The 24,448-nt window shown below is 38.5% G+C and overlaps 1 pseudogene; it reads right to left on the bottom strand.

Annotated features, from left to right (window-relative positions):
* Positions 1-1,130: 1,130 nt before the first annotated feature.
* LOC148022263 (uncharacterized) lies at positions 1,131-23,561 on the bottom strand (annotated as a pseudogene).
* Between the last annotated feature and the right edge of the window lie 887 nt (positions 23,562-24,448).

The raw sequence follows: 24,448 nt of genomic DNA, 5'->3' as shown, positions 1-24,448 counted from the left end.
AGTGCTTACTTTCTTTGACAAAATGAGGATTGAAGTTGGACCTAGTATTGGGGGGGATTATTATTGTCACACTTATGGCAGTTGAAAGTGAGATGGTGATGGGGAAGTTCATCAATAAAGATGGAGAATTAGAAATGCATGAAGACATACACAATGTGAGATTCCACCCTTTGTCTCACCATCAATTGCATGTGTTTGTTTAAAATAATTAATAGTATCTACCAAGACTCATAAATAAAAGTGCTCAAAGGAAAAATCTCCATTCTTGCAACATCAAATGAGTGGCCAGAGGCCTACATTGAAAGAGGTTCATGTAATTTCCTAGAAATTCACATATCTAGGAATATATACAAAGTAGGAAAAGTGGCAGATTTCCTACATACCAATAAGTAGGGAATCACCTCTAAACCCTTTCTCTACATAAGAAATTTCTCATGTGATTCCCTTCTTATTTTAACTAAGAAACGTTCCATTTTCCCTAGCTTTTACATTTCCTACTTATGTGTATTTCTAACTAGAGAATTTCATGGGAATTATCTTTTCTTCCTATTTAGGGAATGATTAAAAATTCATTGTGTTTTCTATTGTAGAGGCATTGGCAAAAAATTCTATTATTCACTTTTACTCTATTAAAAGTGCTTTTTAAATCAAGTATTATTCTATTATTATTTATCTCAAAGTTATAAAAATATCAATCTATAATATTTTATTGTCACTATATGCTAAGTCAATGTATGATAAAGGTATGTTATATGTTATAATTTCCTATATGGTAACTTTTTCGATGAAGTTACTAAAAAGATGATATCTTTTTATAAAGTTAGTATATGTATAGTTATGATAATAAATTCCGTACATAGCAAGTTAACAAAAAAAACTTTCTATATAATAAATTAACTAAAAAAGTCTTTCTATATTAGAAGCTGTCTTTCTAGATTGGCAATCTAGTAAAGTTTAATTTTTCTTATATTAAACTCTTTCTTGTTATATTGAAATGTGACTAGCAGATCCTCTTTTTTTTTCTATATAGAAAGTGACCTCTGGCATCTTCCGTCCCTCCTTGATTGCAAGGCTGACGTGCATGCACAAGCAGGATGAGCAGAATGAGTGAAGGCAGCCTTCGATTTGCATCACTTTTCATCACCAGCTGCTGTATTGGCGTGCTTCTCGTCTAGGCATATGTTACAAGTAATTGGCGCAGATCCGATATAGCTCTCCCCGTATAGGGACAACGACGACGACGTCTCCGGATCACCTCCACCTCCGACCGGTTGTTGCGAGGCATCGCCAGTACTATTAGGCGCTGCGGGCTCCATGTTAGCTGCACCAAGCTGCAGCTGATCCACGTCATGCAATCAGTAATGCTACCACGAGGAGCACGACATCGGCTACGACGTCGCAGGAGCTGCAACTGCAACCCAATTGCCGGAACCTCATTAAGCTGGCCCATGGCTGTAACCACATGAAGTGCCAGTTCGGCTACGAGTTCTGCTATTCCTGCGGCGCTCCATGGAGCCACACGCAGAGCGTGCCTACTCCTGGATGTGCGCAACATCATCCTCAACGCAAGACTCAGAGCTCCTGCATGCAACTGGCGGCCGTCCACGTTGTCGCAGTACTGGTCTGGGCATGCACGGCTATAATCTGTTGTCGCCGGCCGTTTATCTCTCTCAGTTACAATATACCGTCCAATTGCTGTATTCACATCTCATCAATACAAATTCCACAAGTATCAATTTTCATTTTCTTGAAATAAGCCTCCCCAGTATTGACGGAAAACATTCATGGTAGCACATATAACGACTATTATCTCATAATTTCGGAAGGATCTTTAATCAGATTGAATATATTTGCCATTTTTATAACTAAAATTTTTGAAGGGTTTAAGATTTAAAACTTGTTCTTGAAATCTCAAAGGTTAATTTTGATTTTCTGCAATTCACTTTACATTAAACCTTGGTTATCTTTTAACATTGCCCCTCACCCAACCTTGGTTATCTCTTAACATTGCCCCTCACCCATAAAGTCACATATACACGTGCATATACACACACTCTCTCCAACAACACTTGGAGAAAGGAAAATTTCTTTGAAAGACACCTAGTTTCATTAGCTCCTTTCTCAAAGCTATGAAGAAAGCACTTTTTCCAATTTTCAAATTCCTCTACGATTTGAAAAAGTAAGCACATATAGCATCCATTTGTCACTTTCCGCCGTACAAACTGGGAGCACTCAAAGTTACGAATCAACTTACATAAGAACTAGTTATAATGTCAATGACACATCACAATATTTTATCATGATGGTGGAGGTTGCTCATTTAGATACGTGCTACATTGTTTGTTTAAGAATATGTTTATAAGTATATGCTTAGACACAAATTCGTTTATTCAAAATTGAATTGTTTTATTATAAAAGGCAGAAGTATTTTCATAATCAAATGAACTTATGAAATATCAACCCAACTTCAAGCTCATTTTGGCTAGGGGTTTTCTTGATTGTATCTAGAGCATATTAAATATCTTCTCTCTACATGTGGTACTTAGTTACTAATGCATTTTGACTAGTGATTATATGTGATGGCAACTAATGACATCACATCAAATGTTAAATATAAAGCTAGTCACATAAGTAGTTAGAAAAGTAGTAGAAGCGTCCCTTGATTGCTTTCACCATACTTGAAGTAACACATGAATACATGGGTGACATTTAACATGTCCAACCCAATGCAATTTGGAAACATTGGAAAGAACTTTGTGACTATACAACTAATACAACTAGTGATCTTATAAAACAAATGTTGGAAGTACTTGATAGAACTTCATAGCATCCTATGACTTGTTAAGGCAAACCATGAACATTGTGAGCTATTATTTAGACTTGAAAAAGAGCAATAAAAATTTTAGTAGAAACAATGGTAAATGTTTACAAGTTTTATAGTTTCTTGTAGCCCTCACAATCCCTTTTTTGTGCACTACGAGTAAGGAACCGACCATACTTTGATAACAACAATGGACAATTCTTATTATGGAACACAGAAGGCATGGAGAAGTCTCATGATTAAGAAAAAAAATGTACTTTAGAACCACAAGTAGTGGTGACATGTGCAAGGCGGATAGAGAAAACCCTCTCTATTATACACAAGAGGTGGATAGAGAAAATCCTATCGTACATGCACAATCAAGACACAGAGGAGTACTAGTAATGGTTTCATGAGCTTGGTACTAGGCAATCTTGCACACAATTTGGGGACTTTCACAACAAAATCCCTCTATCTCCAACTAGAAAAACACCTAGCCAAGCTTTAGAATCTCCATAAGGCCATCAAAATAACCTTGCAAGCCGACGGATTGGTCTAGTTCATCTATTCACAATCCATATCATTCCCCCCTAACAATGTTCAAATAGTCATTTGGATGATCTAATATCCATAATCAACAAACCATTACCTAAAAAAGCCCACACCTCAAAAAGATAAGAGTGATAATCCTAGTAGAAGCATGGATGTTGGCAATACTACTCTTTGTTCCTTACTACATCAGGGGGCTCACTATGTGTAAACCCTCTATATCATATGCATTCAAGGACTATTTAAAATACCCTTATTTGTTAAAATGTCCAAAGTAAAACTCGCCTCATTTCTCTTCAATCTATAAATGACTTACTTACACCCTTATGTATGAAGAAAATGTGCAAACATGATAATTTAAAATCCTCTTCTTTTTAACCTACATGATATACTCACATGTTTATGAGTGACCCCCCATCCCAAGTTTACTAGAAAATGTAGTCTAATATCAAAGCCAACAATCTTGCCCTCAAAGTATTCTCCATGGTATGTCTTCCTTTCAATCCCTTGTAGAAATATTCGAAGCCATGAGTTTGCTACTAATTTTATGGAATTCAATTTGCAAAAAATAAATATCCCTAACACAACCCAGTGTGGCTATTCTTGCAAGTGCAAGTCAAGTTTTCTCCTCCTCCACATAACATGATTGTCCTTTGGTAACTCTTTATAACCTCTAAGCCTTTTGCCCAATAGTAGTCTCAATAGTTGATCTTTCTCCTCTCTCAAAACCCCACTCTAAGTTGACAATTTGTGAATTGCAACCACACAAGACCACAAACTTGTACTCCTAAACTCACTTCAAGCACTTGTCAAAACCCCTACTTTCAAGTGGTACCCTCCCTTATGGTTGTCTAGTTGTGGTTACCAATAGCTAAAGTCACATCCAATTTATTTTTTCTTTTGAAACTAGGAGAAAAGTTGAACCCTTATATCAATGATCATGGTTTGTTCAATTACAAAATGGTCACCATCAAACTCTCAAAATTACTATATTCTACAACACAACCAATAAAACCCCCAAATTCTCAACATTATTATTACTCAAATTTTAACTACAACACTAGAAAATGTGCGATAGGCCATGTATCCATACAACAAGCAAGTGCAACAATTAAGATCCACATTTTATAGCACTAAACTCACAAATGAGAGAAAAGAAATACCAAGAAATGAGCTAACAATTTTGAGAATCTAATAACTGATAGCATTGGACTACTAGCTACTAGTCTACTACTCCACATGGAGCTATTAGCTAACATCCTTTTGCTAAGAACCTCAATGCTCTCTTAAAGGCTCACCATAAAATGTCTCATTTTCTCAGTACCATGTATTTGGATTAAAAGGAATAGCAAACAAGAAAATTTTAAGGTCCTCTAAATAAACAACTTAATTGGAAAGGCTACCCAAAATGCTAAAGAGAGGGGCCAATCATGCATAGATACTACCACCATCTCTACCAACGTCATGCCATTTCAAGTTTCCAAATTGCTTCATGATGGTTGGTTATCTCACTTAGGCCATATTGTGGTGCTTTCGACTCTCATCCTACCATGAGCCGAGTCCCAAAGCAATCTCCCTCCTCCTTCCACACTACCTACACTATAGCCATCATCTTATCTTATCTCAATCATGTTGTTGGCTTTCTTTGATACACCGTGACACTATATCATGATTGCTTTGAATGGTGTGGCCTCATTTGATGATTCTAATTTCTTTTCAAAAGGATTAATGTCATGATACTATGTCCATTCAATAAATCTTACAAATTATATAGAAATACTATAATTTCATGTATGTGTCGTGACAAGTGTTTGGTAGGGAAAATGAAAGTTGATTATGTCTTAAAGACTATATGGGAATATGAGTGATAGCTTGAGATACATCAAAGACTTGTCAAGTGGAAGATGGAGTTTACATATGATATACCTATCAAGTAAATGATCATATAGTTTGCAAAGATTGTACTTGTTCGGACCAAAAGTGTCACCAATAAGTGAGTATCCAAGATAATGTCCACTAGTCATGGGACAAGGGAAGAGATTCTGAATATAATGAACATGCAAAAGGTAAGAAGGAGAAAAGTGAAATTTTTGTGTGAAGCCGACCAGAAAGAGAACAAACTTATGCATTTTCTTCAACCTACTTGTGGAAAAAACATGGAGAGGTTGGGAGAGAGATGTATGCTTCTTATGCTCAACAATAAGCTCTAGTGGGATAGAAGGGGAAGTCATAACTTGAAGGAGGGTTTTGAAGAGTGGATTTTGAAGTTTTTTACTATTCAAAATAGGACAAAAAGGGAAAATATATATCGATAAATTTCATGAGCTTTAAACAAACTTCTAAATGCATTTCTTGATGGAATCAAACTCTCTAACACTTGAGAAGATTTGAGTATCATCAAAACTCAAGTTTCATTTAGGGTTGAAGTGGTTTTTGAAGCCCCACAAGGGATAAATACTAGGTTTGATGTATTTCGATACTTGGTATCACTTCCTAGAAGTCATACACATCATCTACTACATAGATTTAGATGTGTGCATGGATTTATGAGGTGCATGTATTTCATTTTGGACTATGTACAACAAAGATCTTGATATGTCAATGTCTAAGTCATGGTCTTAGATTGTGTATTGGGCAATCATCCCAAGTGTGTGTGCCAGGCCTAGGATTTGGGCACCTTATATGGTTAAATTGAGATGTACTCCTAGACCATATATATGGAATAGAATGATCCAACTGCATCTCTATCATTGTATTTCAATTCATCTAAACACTTAATACTCTTTCTTTCTACATGTTTCATGTCTTACTCTCTCTAAACCCTTCTGTCTTATACCCTTGTGATAGACCCTCTATCTTACATGCTCTGACATTGGTGAACATAACCTCAAGGTTGATAGAAGGAACATCTAGATGGATGATTCTTCATAAGCTTCAACAAGGTAAAAATTTTGGTGAATTTTAGCCCAAGAGTTATTTTTTGGAGGTTTTCTTAGTCAACATGCTAAATTTTTCGGCTTGAAAACTAAAAAAATAGCCCATATATCCAAAACTTTACATATTTTGATATGAAATTTACTCAAAAATAGGCCAAAATTCTAGATTTCTCACAACATTTACCCAATTTTCTAAAATATTCACTATGATCAAGCAAATATTCACCCACACATTTACAAACTAAAATTTTGAAAATCTCTTATTTTTCACCTTGAGTTTCAATATTAGATGGTACATGTGATTCTAAAGAGGGAAGGAATAAAATTTCACTTAGGTTTAGGGACTATACATGCTATCTCTCTGAAAGCATAAAAAGTTGTAGCAAAGGCAGTTGTTTCTATGGATATTCACCACATATACTTGTAGATCCATCCATAAAGGAGGATATAATGGCCAAATTAGCAAAGGGATTGCATTATCTTAGTCTAAAGGTTAAAAAATTGGATTAAAAAGTAAAGGAAAGGGGATGTGAAGTAGCCCAAAGGCTTATTAGATAAGGATTGAAACACTAATGTATATGGCAAAATAGTCTTTAGCATGAAAAGTGTGATTGTGTGGTTGATCGTGATGTAGAGGCCAAATTTGTGGTCTTTTGGAAAGATAGAAAATTTCATGGAAGAGAGATATGGTTGCATCTTGAACTAAATTTTGGTAAAGGGGATATGCAAAAGCACCCTGAGAAATTAGTAGTATGAAATGCATTTGCAACCATAGATGTTGTTACATATGGATTTTAAATCGAGGAATCTCTTGGTTCTCTTGATACATGCAAGATTGCCATGAAATCTAAAGTTTTCTCTCATGCCTTGGATTGTGTAGAGACGGGAAAGATAGCTAAGGTTGAATTGTCATGTGCTAGTCAAAATATACATAGTATGATAGGATGGGATGCTTTGGTGGATTCATTTATAGCATATGCATACTTAGCAAAAGTACAGAATATGAATGCCATCATAGAGGAAAAGAGATGATGAGGTTGAAGGTACTTCAAAGCGCATGACATGAAGTACAGTGGAATAGTAGAAGGATAGTGAAAAAGTTATTTCTAAATACATAGTAGAGTATATAATATAGGATAAAAATCTAAATGGAAAGAAGAAAGGCAAGCAACTTGGATATAAGTTGCAGGCAGACATTGAGATTGATATAGACATTAAAAAAGTACTTGAGGAGCGCATCCTTGGTAGTGGACTTAAGTCTACACTTAGCAAACTACTTGCCATTTCTAAGTGTGAATTTTATGATTAAATAAATGATACCATTGGAAGAAAATGATAGTTTGTGGGAGAGCCTCATAAGCACTAATATATGTTGACAAGAAAATGGATTCATAAAGGCCTTTGTTGGGAGTTTGATTCCAATGCTATCATAAAGAGGATTGAATCAAAAAATGAGGTGATTAAGGATGGAAACAATATTGTATTAGCTAAAACGTTTATTATGAGCACCAATACTCATAGAGAAGTTATGTAGCACTAGTCTCATGAAGAAAATGAAGGCAGTTTCATTCCTAGAAGTCATTACTCTCACATACACTAGGAAAGGGCTACAATTGAAACAATTGTGAAGATAGGTGAACACGAAACTCCATGTATTGCATTATTGGATCATGGGTCGAAAATAAATATTATGGCACATACACAAAATTAAAGGGTTTTTAAATGGTATTGCTATATAAGGGGACTATTGTAGTGTTGTTCATAGGATATTTGTGCCCCTTGAGAAATGATTTTTTTTTACTCTACTAGGTTTCATGTATGGATAGTAAATGGTTGGAGAAGATCTAAGAGATGTGCAAGGTTGAAAGGATGTATGTGTACAGAGATGAAAAAGAGCTTAACATGCCCCTATGAAGTAGTCAAGGTTATTGGCCATCAAGGCACTTTTATCTTAGCTACATTTCAAGGAGATGTCATTAAGCAGAAACATTAATGGTTCTAGACTATATAAACTTGTTCAATGTGACTATGATGACTTGATAAGAACTTATAGGCTATGAATGCATTAGCACTCAACTTGGTTCAGATTAGCACAATGGTGCTTGAAGCAACAAGTAAAGATTTTTTGGCTATAATGGTCATATGAAACTTATATGGGTCTAATTATTTCCAAGGAGTGCCAAAATTGAATTGCCTATTATTGGTGATACATTAATTCTTCAAGACATATCTTCTTATCATGAAAAATCCAAACAAATTTCATTCTTGGTACAAAAAGTGTAGGATGTTTTTGCTCTTACTACGATCTTATTGTGGGTAATGTGGGTTTTTTGTCAATTGGTAGCAAGGTTAAGATTTTTCTAAGGTTTTTTCATAAGTTTTCATTACATGCATGATGTTCATTTTTTAAAAGGTTATTTATCAACTAATCATTATGCCCTTTTTATGAGACTTATGGAGAACTATTTGTAACTATAAGGTTTCATGTGGAGAAACATGAATTGGTTTTTGACTCTTAGTCTAATTGGAGACAATTCAAGCATAGGAAATCAAGTCATTATGGCATGTCAACAAAAATTTGTAATCATGGAGCAACAAGGGTATGTTTATCTGTGACTCCTTTATGACTTGACTCGCACTTTGAAGGAAGGAGTAGTCCAAAGGAAAAAAAGCATGGACACCAAAACTTCACAAAATTTGATGCCCCTTTTTTGTTCCTTTGTTGATCAATGATGACTTTTTCCCATGCATTAGCATCACACACTAATTTGATGCCCCTTTTTTTTCCTTTGTTAATCAATGTTGACTTTTTCCCATGCATTAGCATCACACACTAATTTTTAGCTAATTTTCCTCACGAATCTATCTTCTCCTTCATACAACATGGCCAAGACCAAGGCATACAAGCATTGCATGCCAAGAGATCACAAAAGCAAGCTTGAGATGAAGATGAAGATGATCTAACATGGTCTGACAGCCCACCAAAGACAAAACCCTCTAAAAAAGAGGAGGTGAAACCAAGATCTACAAATCTAGCTTTTAATGATTAGGGTCAATTGTCTAGTCATTTGATAGATTATTTACTACATGTTGATACATCCAATGCCAACACAAGAAGATCATTAGGTTGTTGAGAGTGGAAAAATACTGAATTTTCAACTGATTTTTGTTGTTTTCGAGGACTGAATGATTGATTTTTGATGGATTTAGAGTAATGTATGGTTGTTAATGGAAGTGTTTGAGAGTGTTTTGGATGATATTGATTATGTTTTGGAAGATCATGATGATTTTCAATAGAGATATGAAGCTGTGTGATGCTCTGATAGGTTTTGTTGAGGTTCTGATTGGTTCTGTATACGTTCTGTATAGCTTCTGTTTTGTTGTTGTTTTCTTCTGTATGAAGTATGGATTGATGATTGATGAAGATTGAGATCTTCTGGAAGCCTATTCAATAGTTTTTGATAGTTTGGAATGGTTTGAATATGAGTTATGAGGTTCTGATGACCTTCTGTAACCCTCTGCGAACCTTCTATAGAGCCTCTGTCTCTGCTCTATCTCTGCATTGTAGCTGCTCTCGTACTATACCATACTGTTCTGTAGACCTTTTGTAAGTGTTCTGTAGGATGTATGTGTGACTTTGGGAAAGTTTTCTAAACTTTGGAAAGGATGAATCTAATTTCAAAAGAGCTAAAAAAAGTGGAAGAAGTAGCTGTTGAAGACTGAAGAGAAGACTGAGTGACAGTGAAAGTAGTGAGCTATGAAAAGACACTGTAGTGGCTTTGGTGACTCTTCATATCAGACATACCTCTTGGGGGGTCCATCCACGACCTGAGAAGGATTATTGAGAGTTATTATGAGAGTATTGTAGTGAGGATATGATGTACTATTGATAGAGAGAGAGAGAGAGAGCGAGAGATAGTCAATTCTATCAAAACAATGCAACTGTATATGAATATTATGTGATTGATTTCCATTCAAAAGATGGTGTATTATTTTGTGTTCTTTGTTCAATTTATGGATTCTATGAAAATGTTGAAGATTATGGTTGATTATATCAAATTCATGGGAGATATCTATTATGATGTTGTGTGAAGATTTGTTGTTTTCTTTGTTCTGATGATCAAAAGAATGAAATAAAAGCTTGTTGATGTTACAAGATAGATTTTCTTGCAAGAGAATTCCCTTTTCTTTGGTGTTCCTCCTTGGGCTCCATGTTTTTTGTGCACAGCCAGGGAAACTTGCCATCAACAAGCATCAAAAGAGGCTAAAAATGAAGGAAATGGCATTGCCAAGAAGATAAAAATCCAATGGATGTTTGCAAAGTTCCTTCTTCCACTGAAGAGTTGGAGATTCTTATTATCAAAGCCACTTTCCATAAGAAGTTCATCCCACAACGGCAGAAACATATCACCATCATGATGCATGCTCCATGTGGTGGACTCTTTCCTCTTCCTGTTGAAGCAGCAGAAACTTGCTGCATCTTGGTGGCAAGTTGTTTGGGAACAAACTGATGAGCAGAATCAGAGAGAATGACCATCCATGGAAGATTTGGCATTTAGACATCATCAAGTGGGAGATTGTGAAGAAGCTTTAAGAGTCGTGGTTAGTGGAGGTGCACGAAAACAAGAAGGAAAAGAGGTGGAATTTGTTCATGGATGCTCAATAGCAAGATATGTGGGATGCTTGATGCACTGACAACATTCTATTTGTCCAATTAGTAACCCACTGAAAGTTGGTAGACAGAGTGTTTTTCACAACATACACTCTTGAAACCCTCAAAAGCTGGCATTATTATAATGACACAACAACGATCCTAAGAAGAATGAGTTTTGATACTTCTAGAATGGAATATCTTCCCCTCTGTAGTGGTTTGAAAGTCAAATTTAAAGATGTTGAAGAGCAGGAAGTAGAAGAGATGTTGGCCAGAGAATCCCTCAAAGAGACTGAAGCCCTATTTGAAACTATCCTGTTCAGTATAGACCAACTGGTTGAAGCCTACCCCCTGATGAATGACGCAATAAAGAGGTAAGCATTAGAATAAGTCGAGAGGTATGTGAGAAGGGAGAAGGAAAAAATCAAAGATGAGAATGAGCTTGCAGCAGAAGCCTCCTTTGACGCCCTAAAAGCACTCTTTATAGAAGCCCCCATGGCAACTCAAGGTCCCCTTCCTAGTCAGATTTGTCCTAGAAATATTGATGATGACAGGCCAACAAATGTAGTTCCATTGCCAGTTTTTAAGGGAGAGTACAATGAAGACCCTGATCTTCATGTAGCAGAATTTATGGTGGCATGTGTGGCTAACAATGCGAGAACCCTTGAGCATTGGTTAGCGATATTCCCCGCCACTTTTAAGGGCGCGACGTTTCAGTGGTATGAGAGACAAGCAGCAGGACACATGGGATGTGACCTGAAGTTGGCCTTCCTTACTAAATTCAAGCGTGAAGGTTTTGAAGAGCAGATGCGAGAGGAGTTCATGAACCTAAGTCAATCCTTTGGAGAAAGAGTAGAAGCTTATGTTTCATGAATGGAATCCATCATGAAGAGATGGAATAACCATCATTTGGACGAAGAAATCCAGAAAGGAGTGTTTCTCAGGGGCCTACAACTAGAAGTTCACAAGTTCATGGAATTGAGAAGAGCAGTCAATCTGCAAGCTCTAATGAAAGGTGTAAGATTATATGACGAAGATGAAGCAAAGTTGTCAATGACTCCAAGAAGACGAGTCTTACCTCCTCCCATGCCAGGAATGGTATACCCACCAAATGCAATCCCAGGGATAGTTCCCTACCCCTATCCCCAGATGCAAACACTGCCGCAGTATAATGCACCTAATTCAGTGTGGTCGCCGCAAATGATAGTGTGTCAAATGATGGTTCAACCATAGCAACAGTGGCCTCAAACAGTTCCTCCAATGGCAACTCAATAACAGTGGAACCCTACCAATTGGAATCAACAACCCCAAGTCTCAACAAAGGCTCTGAATCAGAGCCAGAATAGAGGACCTTCTGGATTGACCTAACCAGTTTATGCAGTAATTACAGAAGCTTCCCAAAATCCCACTCCAAGAACTTCAGAAGGTGAAAATATGAAGGACTACTTATCCAACTTAGTTGCAAGTATCAAGAAAGATCTTCTAGATGTGATTACAGAGCAGCTACAGAAGCTGAAGGTGAATACCGCCAATATATCCACTCGGGCATTTATCCACTCCTGTGGGAGCTGGAAGAGATGTGATGCGCTCCAATACATGGTGTGGAAAGTATCATCAAGCAGGACATTTAGCCACTGAATGTGCCCAAAAACCAACCAATATAGACGTTGAAGGTGAATACCGCTAATATATCCACTGCTGTAGGAGTTGGAAGAGATGTAATGCGCTCTAATACATGGTGTGGAAAGTGTCATCAAGCGGGACATTTAGCCACTGAATGTACCTGAAAACCAACCATTCCTAGAGCCTTCTATTCATATTGTTTGCGGAAGTACCATACAAAGGATATTTCCTCTCTAAAAGAGATGCATGAACGAAGATAGAAATATGAAAATGCAAGATTCAACTTGCTGGAATTCAAAATGACAACATAAGATATTGGACCCAAGCCCAAGGAATTTGGTCCTATTTTGTTCCAAGGATGTTTTCCTCTCAAAGTTACAGAGGATGACAGTTTGGCGGTGGTCAAAGATCAGAGGTGGAATGTTATAGGTGTGGAGAAAAAAGTCATATCTCCCCAAATTGTCCAAACCCTAGATGATCTGTGGATTACAAGCCCTTATGCAGTCCATGCAAAGGTGAAGGCCACATTGCAAAGGACTGTCCAAGACCAGCCCCCCTGTAAAGGCCAATGCCATTGATAGCCAACAGAAGATACAAGAGCCTGCCTCCAATTTGGTAGAGTTGGAAGTTGTTGTTGTTACGCGCACCAAGAAGAAGGAACCAGTTGTTCAAAACGAAAATAATTATCCTGCCAAGACTGTGAAGTTCAACCTACCAACAGAGGGACAGAGCAGTACAGAACAGAACAATGCAGTAAAGAGCACTGTAGTGCCATAGAGAGTCACAGAGACAATCTTAGAGACAAGACTAGAGGTCCAGGAGATAGATGATATAGAAGCAATTTCAGAAATAGAAGAAGTGCCGATGCTGCAATTATTAGAAGAAAAAGGAAAAATGAAAATGGGTGTAGCCCCATTCCCCAACCAGCTGGAGAAGCCTGTGGATCCTATTAAAGATTATGACTTGGTAAAAGATCTAGACACTTTTAAACCTAACATAACGTTCCGACAGTTACTGATGCTGCCTCCTAGCTGCCGAAAGAAATTCAAAAGCATCTTGACAAGAAGTTGTGGACTAAAGATCACTCCTTCAACAATGACCAAGACCAATAAGGGCCCAAAGCCTGTAAAGGAAGTAGATGTGGCTAATAACACCATATTGGGGAATATGGAAATTTTCCATAAGTTTGGGACATGTGGTCAAATCTTTGGATTTGTCATAACTTGAACACTAAAACTCCAAATTGAGCTCTCTATAGCTCAAGAGATTCCATTTTTCAAGTACTTTCCAATGATAGGTTACATCATATGCTTTTGAGAAACTTATGGGCGTTATTCAAGTGCCACCTTTTTAGTATTTAAAAAATGGGAATTAGGAGATTTCCAAACTCAATAATATTGTTTTTAATGCCTTCCTAGATCTTGGAACCCCAGAGATTTGGGTATGGATAGAAGGATGCTTTATTTCAAATGCATTGATTGATGGAGGCTCATCAGTAAACATAATGACGGATGTGACAATGAAGGAGTTAGGGTTGCAAGGAATTCAACCTACACAATGGCTTATCAAATTGGCAAACCAAAGAAGAATCAAACCGTTGGGCATCCTCCCATATGTTGAAACAACCCTTGCAGGAAGAGACTATTGGTTGACATATGTGGTGGTCAAACCGAATTCTTATGGGACCTCATACCCTCTGCTATTGGGAAGACCTTCGATTTTTTAAGCAAGAGCTAGGACGGACTGGTTCAAAGGGACCCTAACCCTAGGCAGAGGACCCAACAAAGTGGTGTTAAAGCTGTATAGATCGCAAAAAGGCAATGGATCCACATCCATTGAAGTCATAACTGACTCCTCAAACAAGGTAACAGATGGTACATCAGGAGATGAAGAGGCTATTAAGTAGATCTTTCCTAAGAAAACAGAGGCACAATCCCTAACAGCGGGCACTATAAGCCAACTACCAAGGGAAGTAAAATCCTTGTTCATGGGAGAATACCTCCTGCCTCAACTAGAATTAACTTATGAAATCACCTCTGACAATGAAATAGAAGCATGGATGTACTATTTTCCCTATTACATGATAGTCGCAGAGACAGAGTAGAGGAAGTACAATTACAGAGCAGATACAGAGCAGAGACAGTACAAAGACATAGCAGAGGAAGTACAGATACAGAGCAGATATAGAGACAGTCACAGAGATAGTAACAGATACAGAGGTAGAGCCAGAGGCAGAAGTAGAGTCAGAAGCTCTGACAGAAGTAGAAGCAGATGTTGCAAAAGATTTGTTCTTCTCCTACAGAGCCTTTACAGAAGCAGAGATAGAGCCTCTAGAGGAAGAGGATGAAAATGATGAGGAAGAAAAGGAAGCAGGTTATGAAAGTGCAGATGAAGAATTTTCTCTGATAGCAGATGATCTTGTTGATGTCCCAATAGAGACCTCAGAGGTGAAGATCTCACGGTGCTGGATGGAATGACCATGATTCCATTTGGGTTGACCAATGGACCACAAAGTATGCGAAATCTGTATAAGAAATGGATTAGAAGCATAAAAATTAAGCTCACCAGTGGCTCATGATGCCCTGACCATTCAGTCCAGAGAAAAGATGATGATGATGCCCCCTGTCAATAGAAGCCCTTTAAAGCCCTTAGAGCCACGGCCTCTAGAAGGTTCGTGCTATGTGACATTCCTGGATGCATCCTCTGAAGATGAATCCCTAAGTCCAGAAGAAATCACCACTCAAATAGAAGAAAACAAAGCTCTGATACCATTCTGGCAACCTCAACAGACGAATGAGTCATCTACTCAGAAGGAGGATACTAGTTCTAATGGAACATCAGATGAGAATACTACTCTTCTGAAAGAGTCAGACCTCTATCCAGAAGCAATGCGTGGGACATTTATCCACGAAGTGGAAGGTGAAAGGCATGTAACATTCTTGGATACTGATGGTATCGAACGTCACCTAAAAGTGGGCCTCAATCTTCCAGAAGAAGAACTAGTGGTCTTGCAAGATCTACTAAAAGAGAACTTAGATGTGTTTGCTTGGTCATATGAAGATCTAAAGGGGACTGATCCCACAGTATGCCAGCATCACATTGACTTAGAGCTTGATGCAAAACCTATAAGGCAAAGACAAAGGCGTATGAATCCTAATTACTTTGCTCTGGTGAAGGTTGAATTATTGAAACTTCTTGAAGAAGAGTTCATTTATCCTGTGCCTAATAGTAAATGGGTTTCGCCCATTGTGATAGTACCCAAGAAGAACGAGAAACTTCGAATATGTGTCGACTTTTGAAAGCTCAATTTGAAGACGAAGAAGGATCGTTTCCCTATCCCTTTTACAGAATAACTGTTGGATACAGTGGAAGGTCATGAGCTATATTCCCTCTTGGATATATTCAACGGATATAACCAAGTCCAAATTGCAGAAGAGGACCAATCCAAAACAACCTTCACCACCGAATGGGGGACCTATGCTTATAGAGTGATGCCATTTGGGCTTTGTAATGCTCTTGCCATGTTCCAACGAGTAATGATGGTGGCCTTCCAGAATCATCTACATGATTTCATTAAGGTGTATCTTGATAACTTTTGTGTCTACAGCTTAATCTGTGAGCACTGGGGATACCTAGAGCAATGTTTTGACAGATGCCGAGAGTATGGGATTTCTCTCAACCCGAAAAATGTGTCTTTGATGTCTCCTCAGGAGTTCTTTTGTGCCATATTGTCCCTGCACAAGAGATTGCAATAGACCCGACAAAGATTGAGATGATGGCTACTTTAACAGCACCAACAAACCTCAAGCAATTAGGAGGATTTATTGGCCATGTGGGCTATTAGAAAAGATTTATTGCACATTTTGCAACCAAGGTATCCCCTCTACATAAGCTTCTAAGGAAAGATGCGGATTTCCTTTCGGTTGATGACTGTGAAGAGGCCTTTAATACCCTAAAATAGTGCCTTATCCAAGCACCTATCTTACAGCCTCCTGACTGGACGAAGGAGTTCCATGTGCACATAGATGCATCAGTTGAAGGGCTAGGTGCTATCCTATGTCAAAAGGGCCCCTCTAAATTAGATCAACCGATCTATTATGCAAGCTGAAAGGTCACTGATAGGAAACGAAACTATACAGTGATAGAGCTTGAGTGCTTGGCAATGGTGTTTGCACTAGAGAAGTTTCGATACTATTTATTGTCAACGTATTTCAAGTTCTATGTGGATCATGAAGCCTTGTCCTTCCTGATGAACAAAGCAAATGTTAAAGGACGACTGATGAGATGGTTACTCCTCTTCCAAGAGTTCGATTTTGAAGTGATCACTAAGCCTGGCTGTTCCCATGTCCTAGCCAATCATCTATCAAGGATTCCTCAAACAAAAGAAGAGGAACATGATGATCTTGACCTTCCTGATGCTTCCTTGTTTCTAGTTTAAATGGTTACTCCCTGGTATGTAGACATAGCCAACTTCCTGGAAACTCAACAATGTCCTCTTAGCATCTCAAGCCATGAGAAGAAGAAGCTTATGTTAGAATCATCCCCTTACACTTTGCTAGGCGGTGCACTATACAAGAGAGGCAAAGATGAAGTATTGCGAAGATGTGTTGCAAGGGATGAAATCGGCATAGTATTGAAAGTATGCCATGACAAACTATGTGGTGGACACTTCACAAGAGAAGTGACAAGGAGGAAGGCTTTGTTAGTGGAATACTGGTGGCCTCGAACCTCCACAAGGATGCATATGATTAGTGTAAGAGATGTGATGCTTATCAGCGAATGGGGAAACCTACCAAAACAAGTGCCATGCCACTGCAACCCATTCTTCCCCTAAAGCCGTTCGAGAAGTGGGGGATTGATTTCGTGGGTCCCATTGATCCACCCACTAGATGGAAGCAGAACAAATACATCTTAGTATGTACGGATTATGTCACAAAGTGGTGTGAAGCTAAAGCCCTAAAGCTGGATGATGGTAAGAGCATAGCCCTGTTCATGTATGAGAACATTATCACCTGTTTTGGCAGTCCCCTTGAGCTGGTAAGTGACAGAGGTACTCATTTCCTTAACAAAATCATGGAGAAGCTGACAAAGCTGTACAAGATCCGCCATCGAAAGTCCACTCCTTATTACCCTAGATCCAATGGCCAAGTTGAAGTCACCAATCACACCCTCTGCTCAATTCTGACAATAACTATTGCCGCACATCGTCGCTACTCGGATGATTTACTTACAGAGGCCCTCTGTGCATACAGAATCTCTCATAAGGCAGCTACAGGACAGACCCCTTTCTAGCTAGTGTATGGTACAGAGGTTGTCTTCCCTGTTGAGCTGGAATTGCCCTCTTTGCGAGTGGCAATTAAAGAACACTTGGGAGATAATGAGTCACTTCAACACCCTCTCCTACACTTGGAATGCTTGGATGAGATACGATAGATGGCCCTACAGCTGAAGAAAGCCGTGCAGGTAAGATACTTGCAACCTGCATATCGCACGCAGAAAATGAATGAGTTCTAGGAGCTAAAACAGCTGGGGCTCATGCTTGACGCATACTATTATAAATTTGTCTCACTTCTTAAGTATGCGCTGCAGATGGACATGATATAGTAGGTGTCCAAATTTTGTGTGTGTTTAAATCCACCAGTAAATACCCATCTCGAATCTATGTGTCCATCAGATCTTCAGGATGCACTCATTCGAGCGGCGCCTATAATTCAGAAGGTATAGTTTAGACCAAGGGGTAACAAAGCTTGGTCTTATAATGACCCGAATAGAGGAGCATTCAGACCTTAGATAAAGAGAGTTCAAGGTCATAATTAGGGGCAAAGAAAGAAAGCAAGGGCTAACAATGTCAACAACTTTGTTCCTACTCAAAGCAATGGCTGAAACCTCCGTTGTTTCCAATACAACGAACCTGGTCACTTCAAGAGGCAATGTCCCAAGCTTGGTGGAGGACATCGCCAAGCGCCTTTCCAAGGAACGGGCCGTGGTCGAGGAGGCGCCACCATAGGGGGTAGCTAAATACGTGAGGAGAGATTAAGAAGAGAGGGCTGCTGCTAGCCGTGAGGGAGAGAAGACTCTGATACGCGAGCAAGTGGTGAGCTGGGTGGACGCCACTGTGAAAGGGAGTACCATGCTGTGGACGAGGGGCTGGGCTACCGTGCAGGCAGCGGGAGTCACCACCAGACTGCCAGAGGGAGGGAAAGAGATTCTACATGTCGCCACACTGCATAAGGGAGCCATCTTCCCCCCACATGGAAAGTTTTGGAAGCTCGGAAGCTTCCAAGGGGGGGCTTTCTTAAGCCCCCTTCCTGTGCCTCATCAAATCCCCTCCCTTGGGGTTTTTAAAGTTCCCTTAGCCCCCTTTCCTTGGGCTCCCCTCCATGTTTCATAAACCCTTAAGCCCCCTTTTCGTGGATATTGGAATCACCCCTCCCCCTATGTCTAAACCCTTAAGCCCCCCTTTTCCAGGGGTGTTGGAACCCTCGTGTCTAAACCCTTAAGCCCCCCTTTCCCATGGGTGTTGGAACCCCCGTGTCTAAACCCTTAAGCCCCCTTTCCCGTGGATATTGGAATCACCCCCCCCCCCCCCCCCCCCCGTGTTAATCCCTTTAACCCCTATCCCTTGGCTTTGGAACCACCCCTTTTCCCCCATGTTTAAACCTTCTCTAGCCCCCTTCCTTTGTGGCGCATTGAAACCCCTTTCCTCCAAATTGCCCTAAGGTTCCTTAGTGTTGAGAGAGAGAGAGAGAGTACGAGAGAGATACACAAGACATGCTCCCAAAGAATGATTCATATTGATGTAGAGTTAGTATATATAGGTGAGACCCAACTCAAGTGAGAGATGATATATATAGTTGTAATATCCCCACTCAAACAAAGGTCTCTAGTTGCGAGTGAAAAAACCCTTGGGGAGAACAAGGGAAAAACCCGAGCCCCTCACATACCTACGATACAAAAATGATTTACTATAAAGTTTTCTTGAATACAATGATACATGCCTCAATCAGTGAGATAATAACTTGGAACAATACCAAGTGCATGTCTTAATGAACTAAAGTGAGTTTCATTAAGAGCTTTTGTGAAGATGTATGCAACCATTTGATCAGTAGGACAATGCTCCACCATAATGGAACCTTTCTTGACTTCATGTCAAACATAATGATAATGAATAGCAATATGCTTTGATTTACTATGTTGTATATAGTCTTTGGTAAAACTAATAGCACTTTGGTTATTGCATCGAAGAGGTGTACTAGATGATGAAGGATGTCCCAAATCTGCAAGTAGTTGTCGAAGCGAAACTAGCTCGCGAGCTGCTAATGATGCAGCAACATATTCGGCCTCAATTGTAGAAACTGCAACACATCATTGTTTCTTGATGGACCAAGAAACCAAACATCCATTTACAAAGAAACAATTCCCACTTGTAGATCGCATGGATAAGTGTGAACTTGCCCAATCAGCATCTGTATATCCAATAAGGTCAAGAGAAGTTGAAGAAGATAAAGAAGAATCCTCTCAACGATGATAAATAAGACCAAATTCCTTAGTACCCTTGAGGTACTTAAGAATACGTTTTGCAGCACTCCAATGAATAATGGAAGGGGAAGAAATATATTGTCCCAAAAAGTTAGCTGCAAATAAAATATCTGGTCTTGTGTTTAAACCAATAAATTGAAGACAACCAACAAGATTAGCAAAAGGTTGATGAATGGCTGATTCTTCATTGCATGTTGTAGATGTACCCTTGGTAGAGCTCGAAAGAATGGGAGTGTTGGCAGAGTGCGCATTTGTCAACCCAAACTTCTTAACAATATCATTAATAAACTTTGCCTGGCGAAGAATAAGAATGCCTTGTTGTTGGTGTCATTGAACTTGAATACCCAAACAAGAATGTATCTCACCGAGATCCACCATTTCAAATGCAGTCAATAAAAGCTTTTTCATAGCATCCAAGAAAGCAAAATTATTTGACACAAGAATAGTATCATCAACATATAGAGCAACAATAATAAAACATTTGTCCTCTCTTTTGATGTAAAGATTTGGGTTAGCAAAACATGCAACAAAACGTTTAGATGTGAGGAACTGATCAATCTTAATATACCAAGCAGGAGAGGCTTGCTTCAATCCATATAATGCACGATGAAGCTGGCATACAAGATGATCCTTTCCTGCAATCATAAAACCTTCAAGTTGCTCCATATAGATTTCTTCTTCAAGATCTCCATTGAGAAAAGCCGTTTTAACATCCATTTGGTAAATTTCTAGATCAAATAGTGTTGCAAAAGCCAAAATCATACAAACAGTTGTGGAGCGCACAATGGGAGAAAATGTTTCTTGATAATCTACTCCTGCAATCTGCAAGCAACCTTTTGCAACAAGTCGTTCTTTGAACTTATCAAACGAGCCATCAGCTTTGGTCTTGGTTTTATAAACCCATTTACATTTGATAAGAACACGATTTGGGGGGAGTTCAGTAAGAATCCATGTACCTTTGGAGATTAAAGAATTGTACTCAGCTTGCATAGCTTCTTGCCATTGATCCCTTTGAGACAAATTGATAGCTTCCATATACGATATTGGATCCTCTTGGACAGACATAGTATCATCAAAGACATCATATTCAATAGAATAGAATCCATGCTCTATCTCAATAGGAAGATCGACATAGATCTCCAAATTTTCATCAATCTTCTTTGGAGGTGAAGGAGGTTTATGATCATTAGAATTAGTAGACTCACAAAGTAAGTAAGGAAATGCACTAAGCAAAGACTATGTATCATCTGAAACATCTGATGACCATGTGCCACCCATAGTCTTCTCATCAAATATAGCATCACAACTAATTATAACCTTTTGAGTAAAAGGATCATAAAATTTGTAACCTTTGGAATGATCTGAATAACCAAGAAAAATAACCTTCAAACTTGGAGGATCCAACTTATGTCGAGTGTCCTTGGGCACATGAATATAAGCAATGTAACCAAATGTGTGAAAGTGAGAGACTGAAGGTGTCTTCCCTGTCCAGATTGTTATAGGAATTTTGCGAGCAGGTGCAAATGTTGGAAGATGATTTTGAATAAAAACGGCTGTTAGAAGTGCTTTAGTCCAAAACTTTCGAGACAAACCAGAGTGTATAAGCATGCAACGTATAGCATTAAGAATAGTGCGATTTTTGCGCTCAGCAACACCATTTTGCTGAGGAGAATAAGGAACCGTAAACTCATGATGAATACCTTGATCCTTACAGAAGTCATCAAATAGATTGGATACATATTCACCGCCATTGTCACTACGAAGCGTCTTTATAGAGAATCCAATTTGAAGCTCCACACTTGTATTGTTTAAATATAGATAAAGCCTCAAACTTATGTCAGAGAAGATAGACATGTGTGTACCGTGAGAAATCATCAATGAAAGTTATAAAATATCGATATTGAGACTTTGAGGTAGGAAAAGGACCACAAATATCGATATGAACCAAATCTAAGAGAGCACAGGAATGTGATGAAGTAGAAGTATGGAAAGGCGAACGATCGTGTTTTCCAAGTGCACAGTACTCATATATTCCCATACGTGGATGAGATTTAAGATCCATACCTTGCACAAGAGTGTGACGATGAAGATCAAGAATTTTGGCAAAATCGGAGTGTGCAAATCGTTGATGCCATAATTTGCAATCTGCATCTCCAGGGGCAGTAACAACATTTGCAACTGTATTGTTCAATGATAGCTCAAATAGATTACCATGTCGAGGAGCCACTGTTATAGTATGTCCATCTTTCTCTATATGACATTGATTATGATCAAAGCCAACTAACAAACCAAGATCAACTAGACAAGCAACAGAAAGAAGATTTCTTTGCAAATCTGGAACATGAAGAACTCCTCTTAATATTCTAGTGGATGAAACAGTCCCCAGATATAAATTACCCACTCCTTTGACTTGACAAGTCGTATCATCCGCAAGGTAAACAAACTTCTTGACAAGAAGAGAATGATAATTGTGAAGCCACTACGATTGGTATGTCATGTTTCCAGTGGCACCTCAATCAACGATGAATAGACAACCATCATGAACATGAAGTACCTTTTCTGGAGAGATATCATGATGGACAAAATTGAGCTCTTGATGAGTATGATCATCATTAGTTGTAGTTTGTTGAACAATATAAGCTCGAGAATGTTCTTCATCATATCTGCATTTATAACAACGACGAGATGGATGATCTGTATGTGCACAATAATCACAAGGAGGAAAACTTTTGGACGAGCGAGGTTGCTTTATAGTAACTCCATGCTCCTCATCATATTGACATGCCCAGCAATCAGAAGCCACATGGCCTTTCTTATCACAATAAGAACAATGTTTGTTAGAATAAGCAAGACGAGAAGATTTACTACCTTGATTAGAGCATCCACCCTACTAAAAATGTGAAGCGGGACGCTTACGAGAAACAAAAGCAGCTTCAAAATCCCTTTGTTTGCGAGTGACCAAAACAGCATCAGATTTTTCCAAATGATGCTCATGACGTTGAGAATATTAAATAAGAGATATACATGCTTTGTCAAAGTGGATATCATCCTTGTTAGACAAAATAGTGATGATATTGTCATATAAAGAATCTTTGATGGTATGAAGAAGTTGAGTAACAATCTGATTTTTAGCAACAGGAGTACCAACAGCTCCAAGATGATTGATAATGTCTTTAAAAGGCTCCATATGAGAGTGCATAGAAGTACCAACCTTATATTGAAGATTCTTCAAACAAGTTTGGAGATATAAAATTTCAGTGATCGATTTCTTCTCAAACGTTGAGATAAGATACTCCCAAACAGCATGAGAGGTTTCTAGATGAAAGACATCCAACATAAGTGAGTCAGGAAGTACAAACAATATATAACGATGAGCTGCTTTGTCATGACGAATCCAATGAGTATGATCAATTTTCCATTGTTCAAATAATGGGCCATCAGTAATCACCGAATTGTTATTCATAACATCAATAGTTTGAACTGGGCAAGACAGGTCGCCCAAAACAGAATGACGAAAAGTATTGAGTGACAAAAAAGAGATCCCGAAATAGAGAGACGTAACGTGCAAGACGAGATGACACGTATAAGAAAAGTGCTGTTTCGGTCAAGCAAAGAACGTGAACGATAATAAAACATCGCTAAAAATAGGAAGATGTTTGCTTGTCGTAATCAACGTCATTAACGAAGACGAGCGATTAACGAACTCTAATTGGGGATTAACGAACTGTAATTAGAATTACAATTTTAAATAAAGAATCATAGATTTGAGCAGAATTGTTATCTTGAATCCTGAACTGTCATAACTTTTAATCCAGAACTCCGATTAACAGGCGGTTTTGACAGGATTTGAGAGCACGACGAGAAAAAATTAACTAATACTTCTAATTTGAACAAGTTCATGTATCAAATTATCACTTGTGCAAAGAATTCAATCAAGTATAAACAACTTATCTTCCTTGTTTTTGCTATGCATCCATAGCTTTGATACCATGTTGAGAGAGAGAGAGAGTATGAGAGAGATACACAAGACATGCTCCCAAAAAATGATTCATATTTATGTAGAGTTAGTATATATAGGTGAGACCCAAGTCAAGTGAGAGATGATATATATAGTTGTAACACTTAGACCCTTACTTATAACCTTTACGGTTATTATTTTTCCTTGGGGTTTCCCCCTTAGGGTTTTCCCCCATAAAAGGTTACTCCAAATAACCTTTCCTTTTCCCCCCATGTTTTGTTAAAAATCCCCCTTAGGCTATGCAAAAATAACCCTTGGAGCTCTCCTGCACCTTGTTTTTTTTTCCACACCTTTCTATTCCTCGTTCGTGCGAGTTTACAAAGGCCATTAAG

The sequence above is a fragment of the Lygodium microphyllum genome, chromosome 17 (genome assembly GCF_053477565.2).
Source record: "Lygodium microphyllum isolate KBCC chromosome 17, Lygodium_microphyllum_v1.1.10, whole genome shotgun sequence".
NCBI lineage: Eukaryota > Viridiplantae > Streptophyta > Polypodiopsida > Schizaeales > Lygodiaceae > Lygodium > Lygodium microphyllum.
Note: the sequence above shows the minus strand (reverse complement) of the source record. Positions and strands in the feature narration are given on the sequence as shown.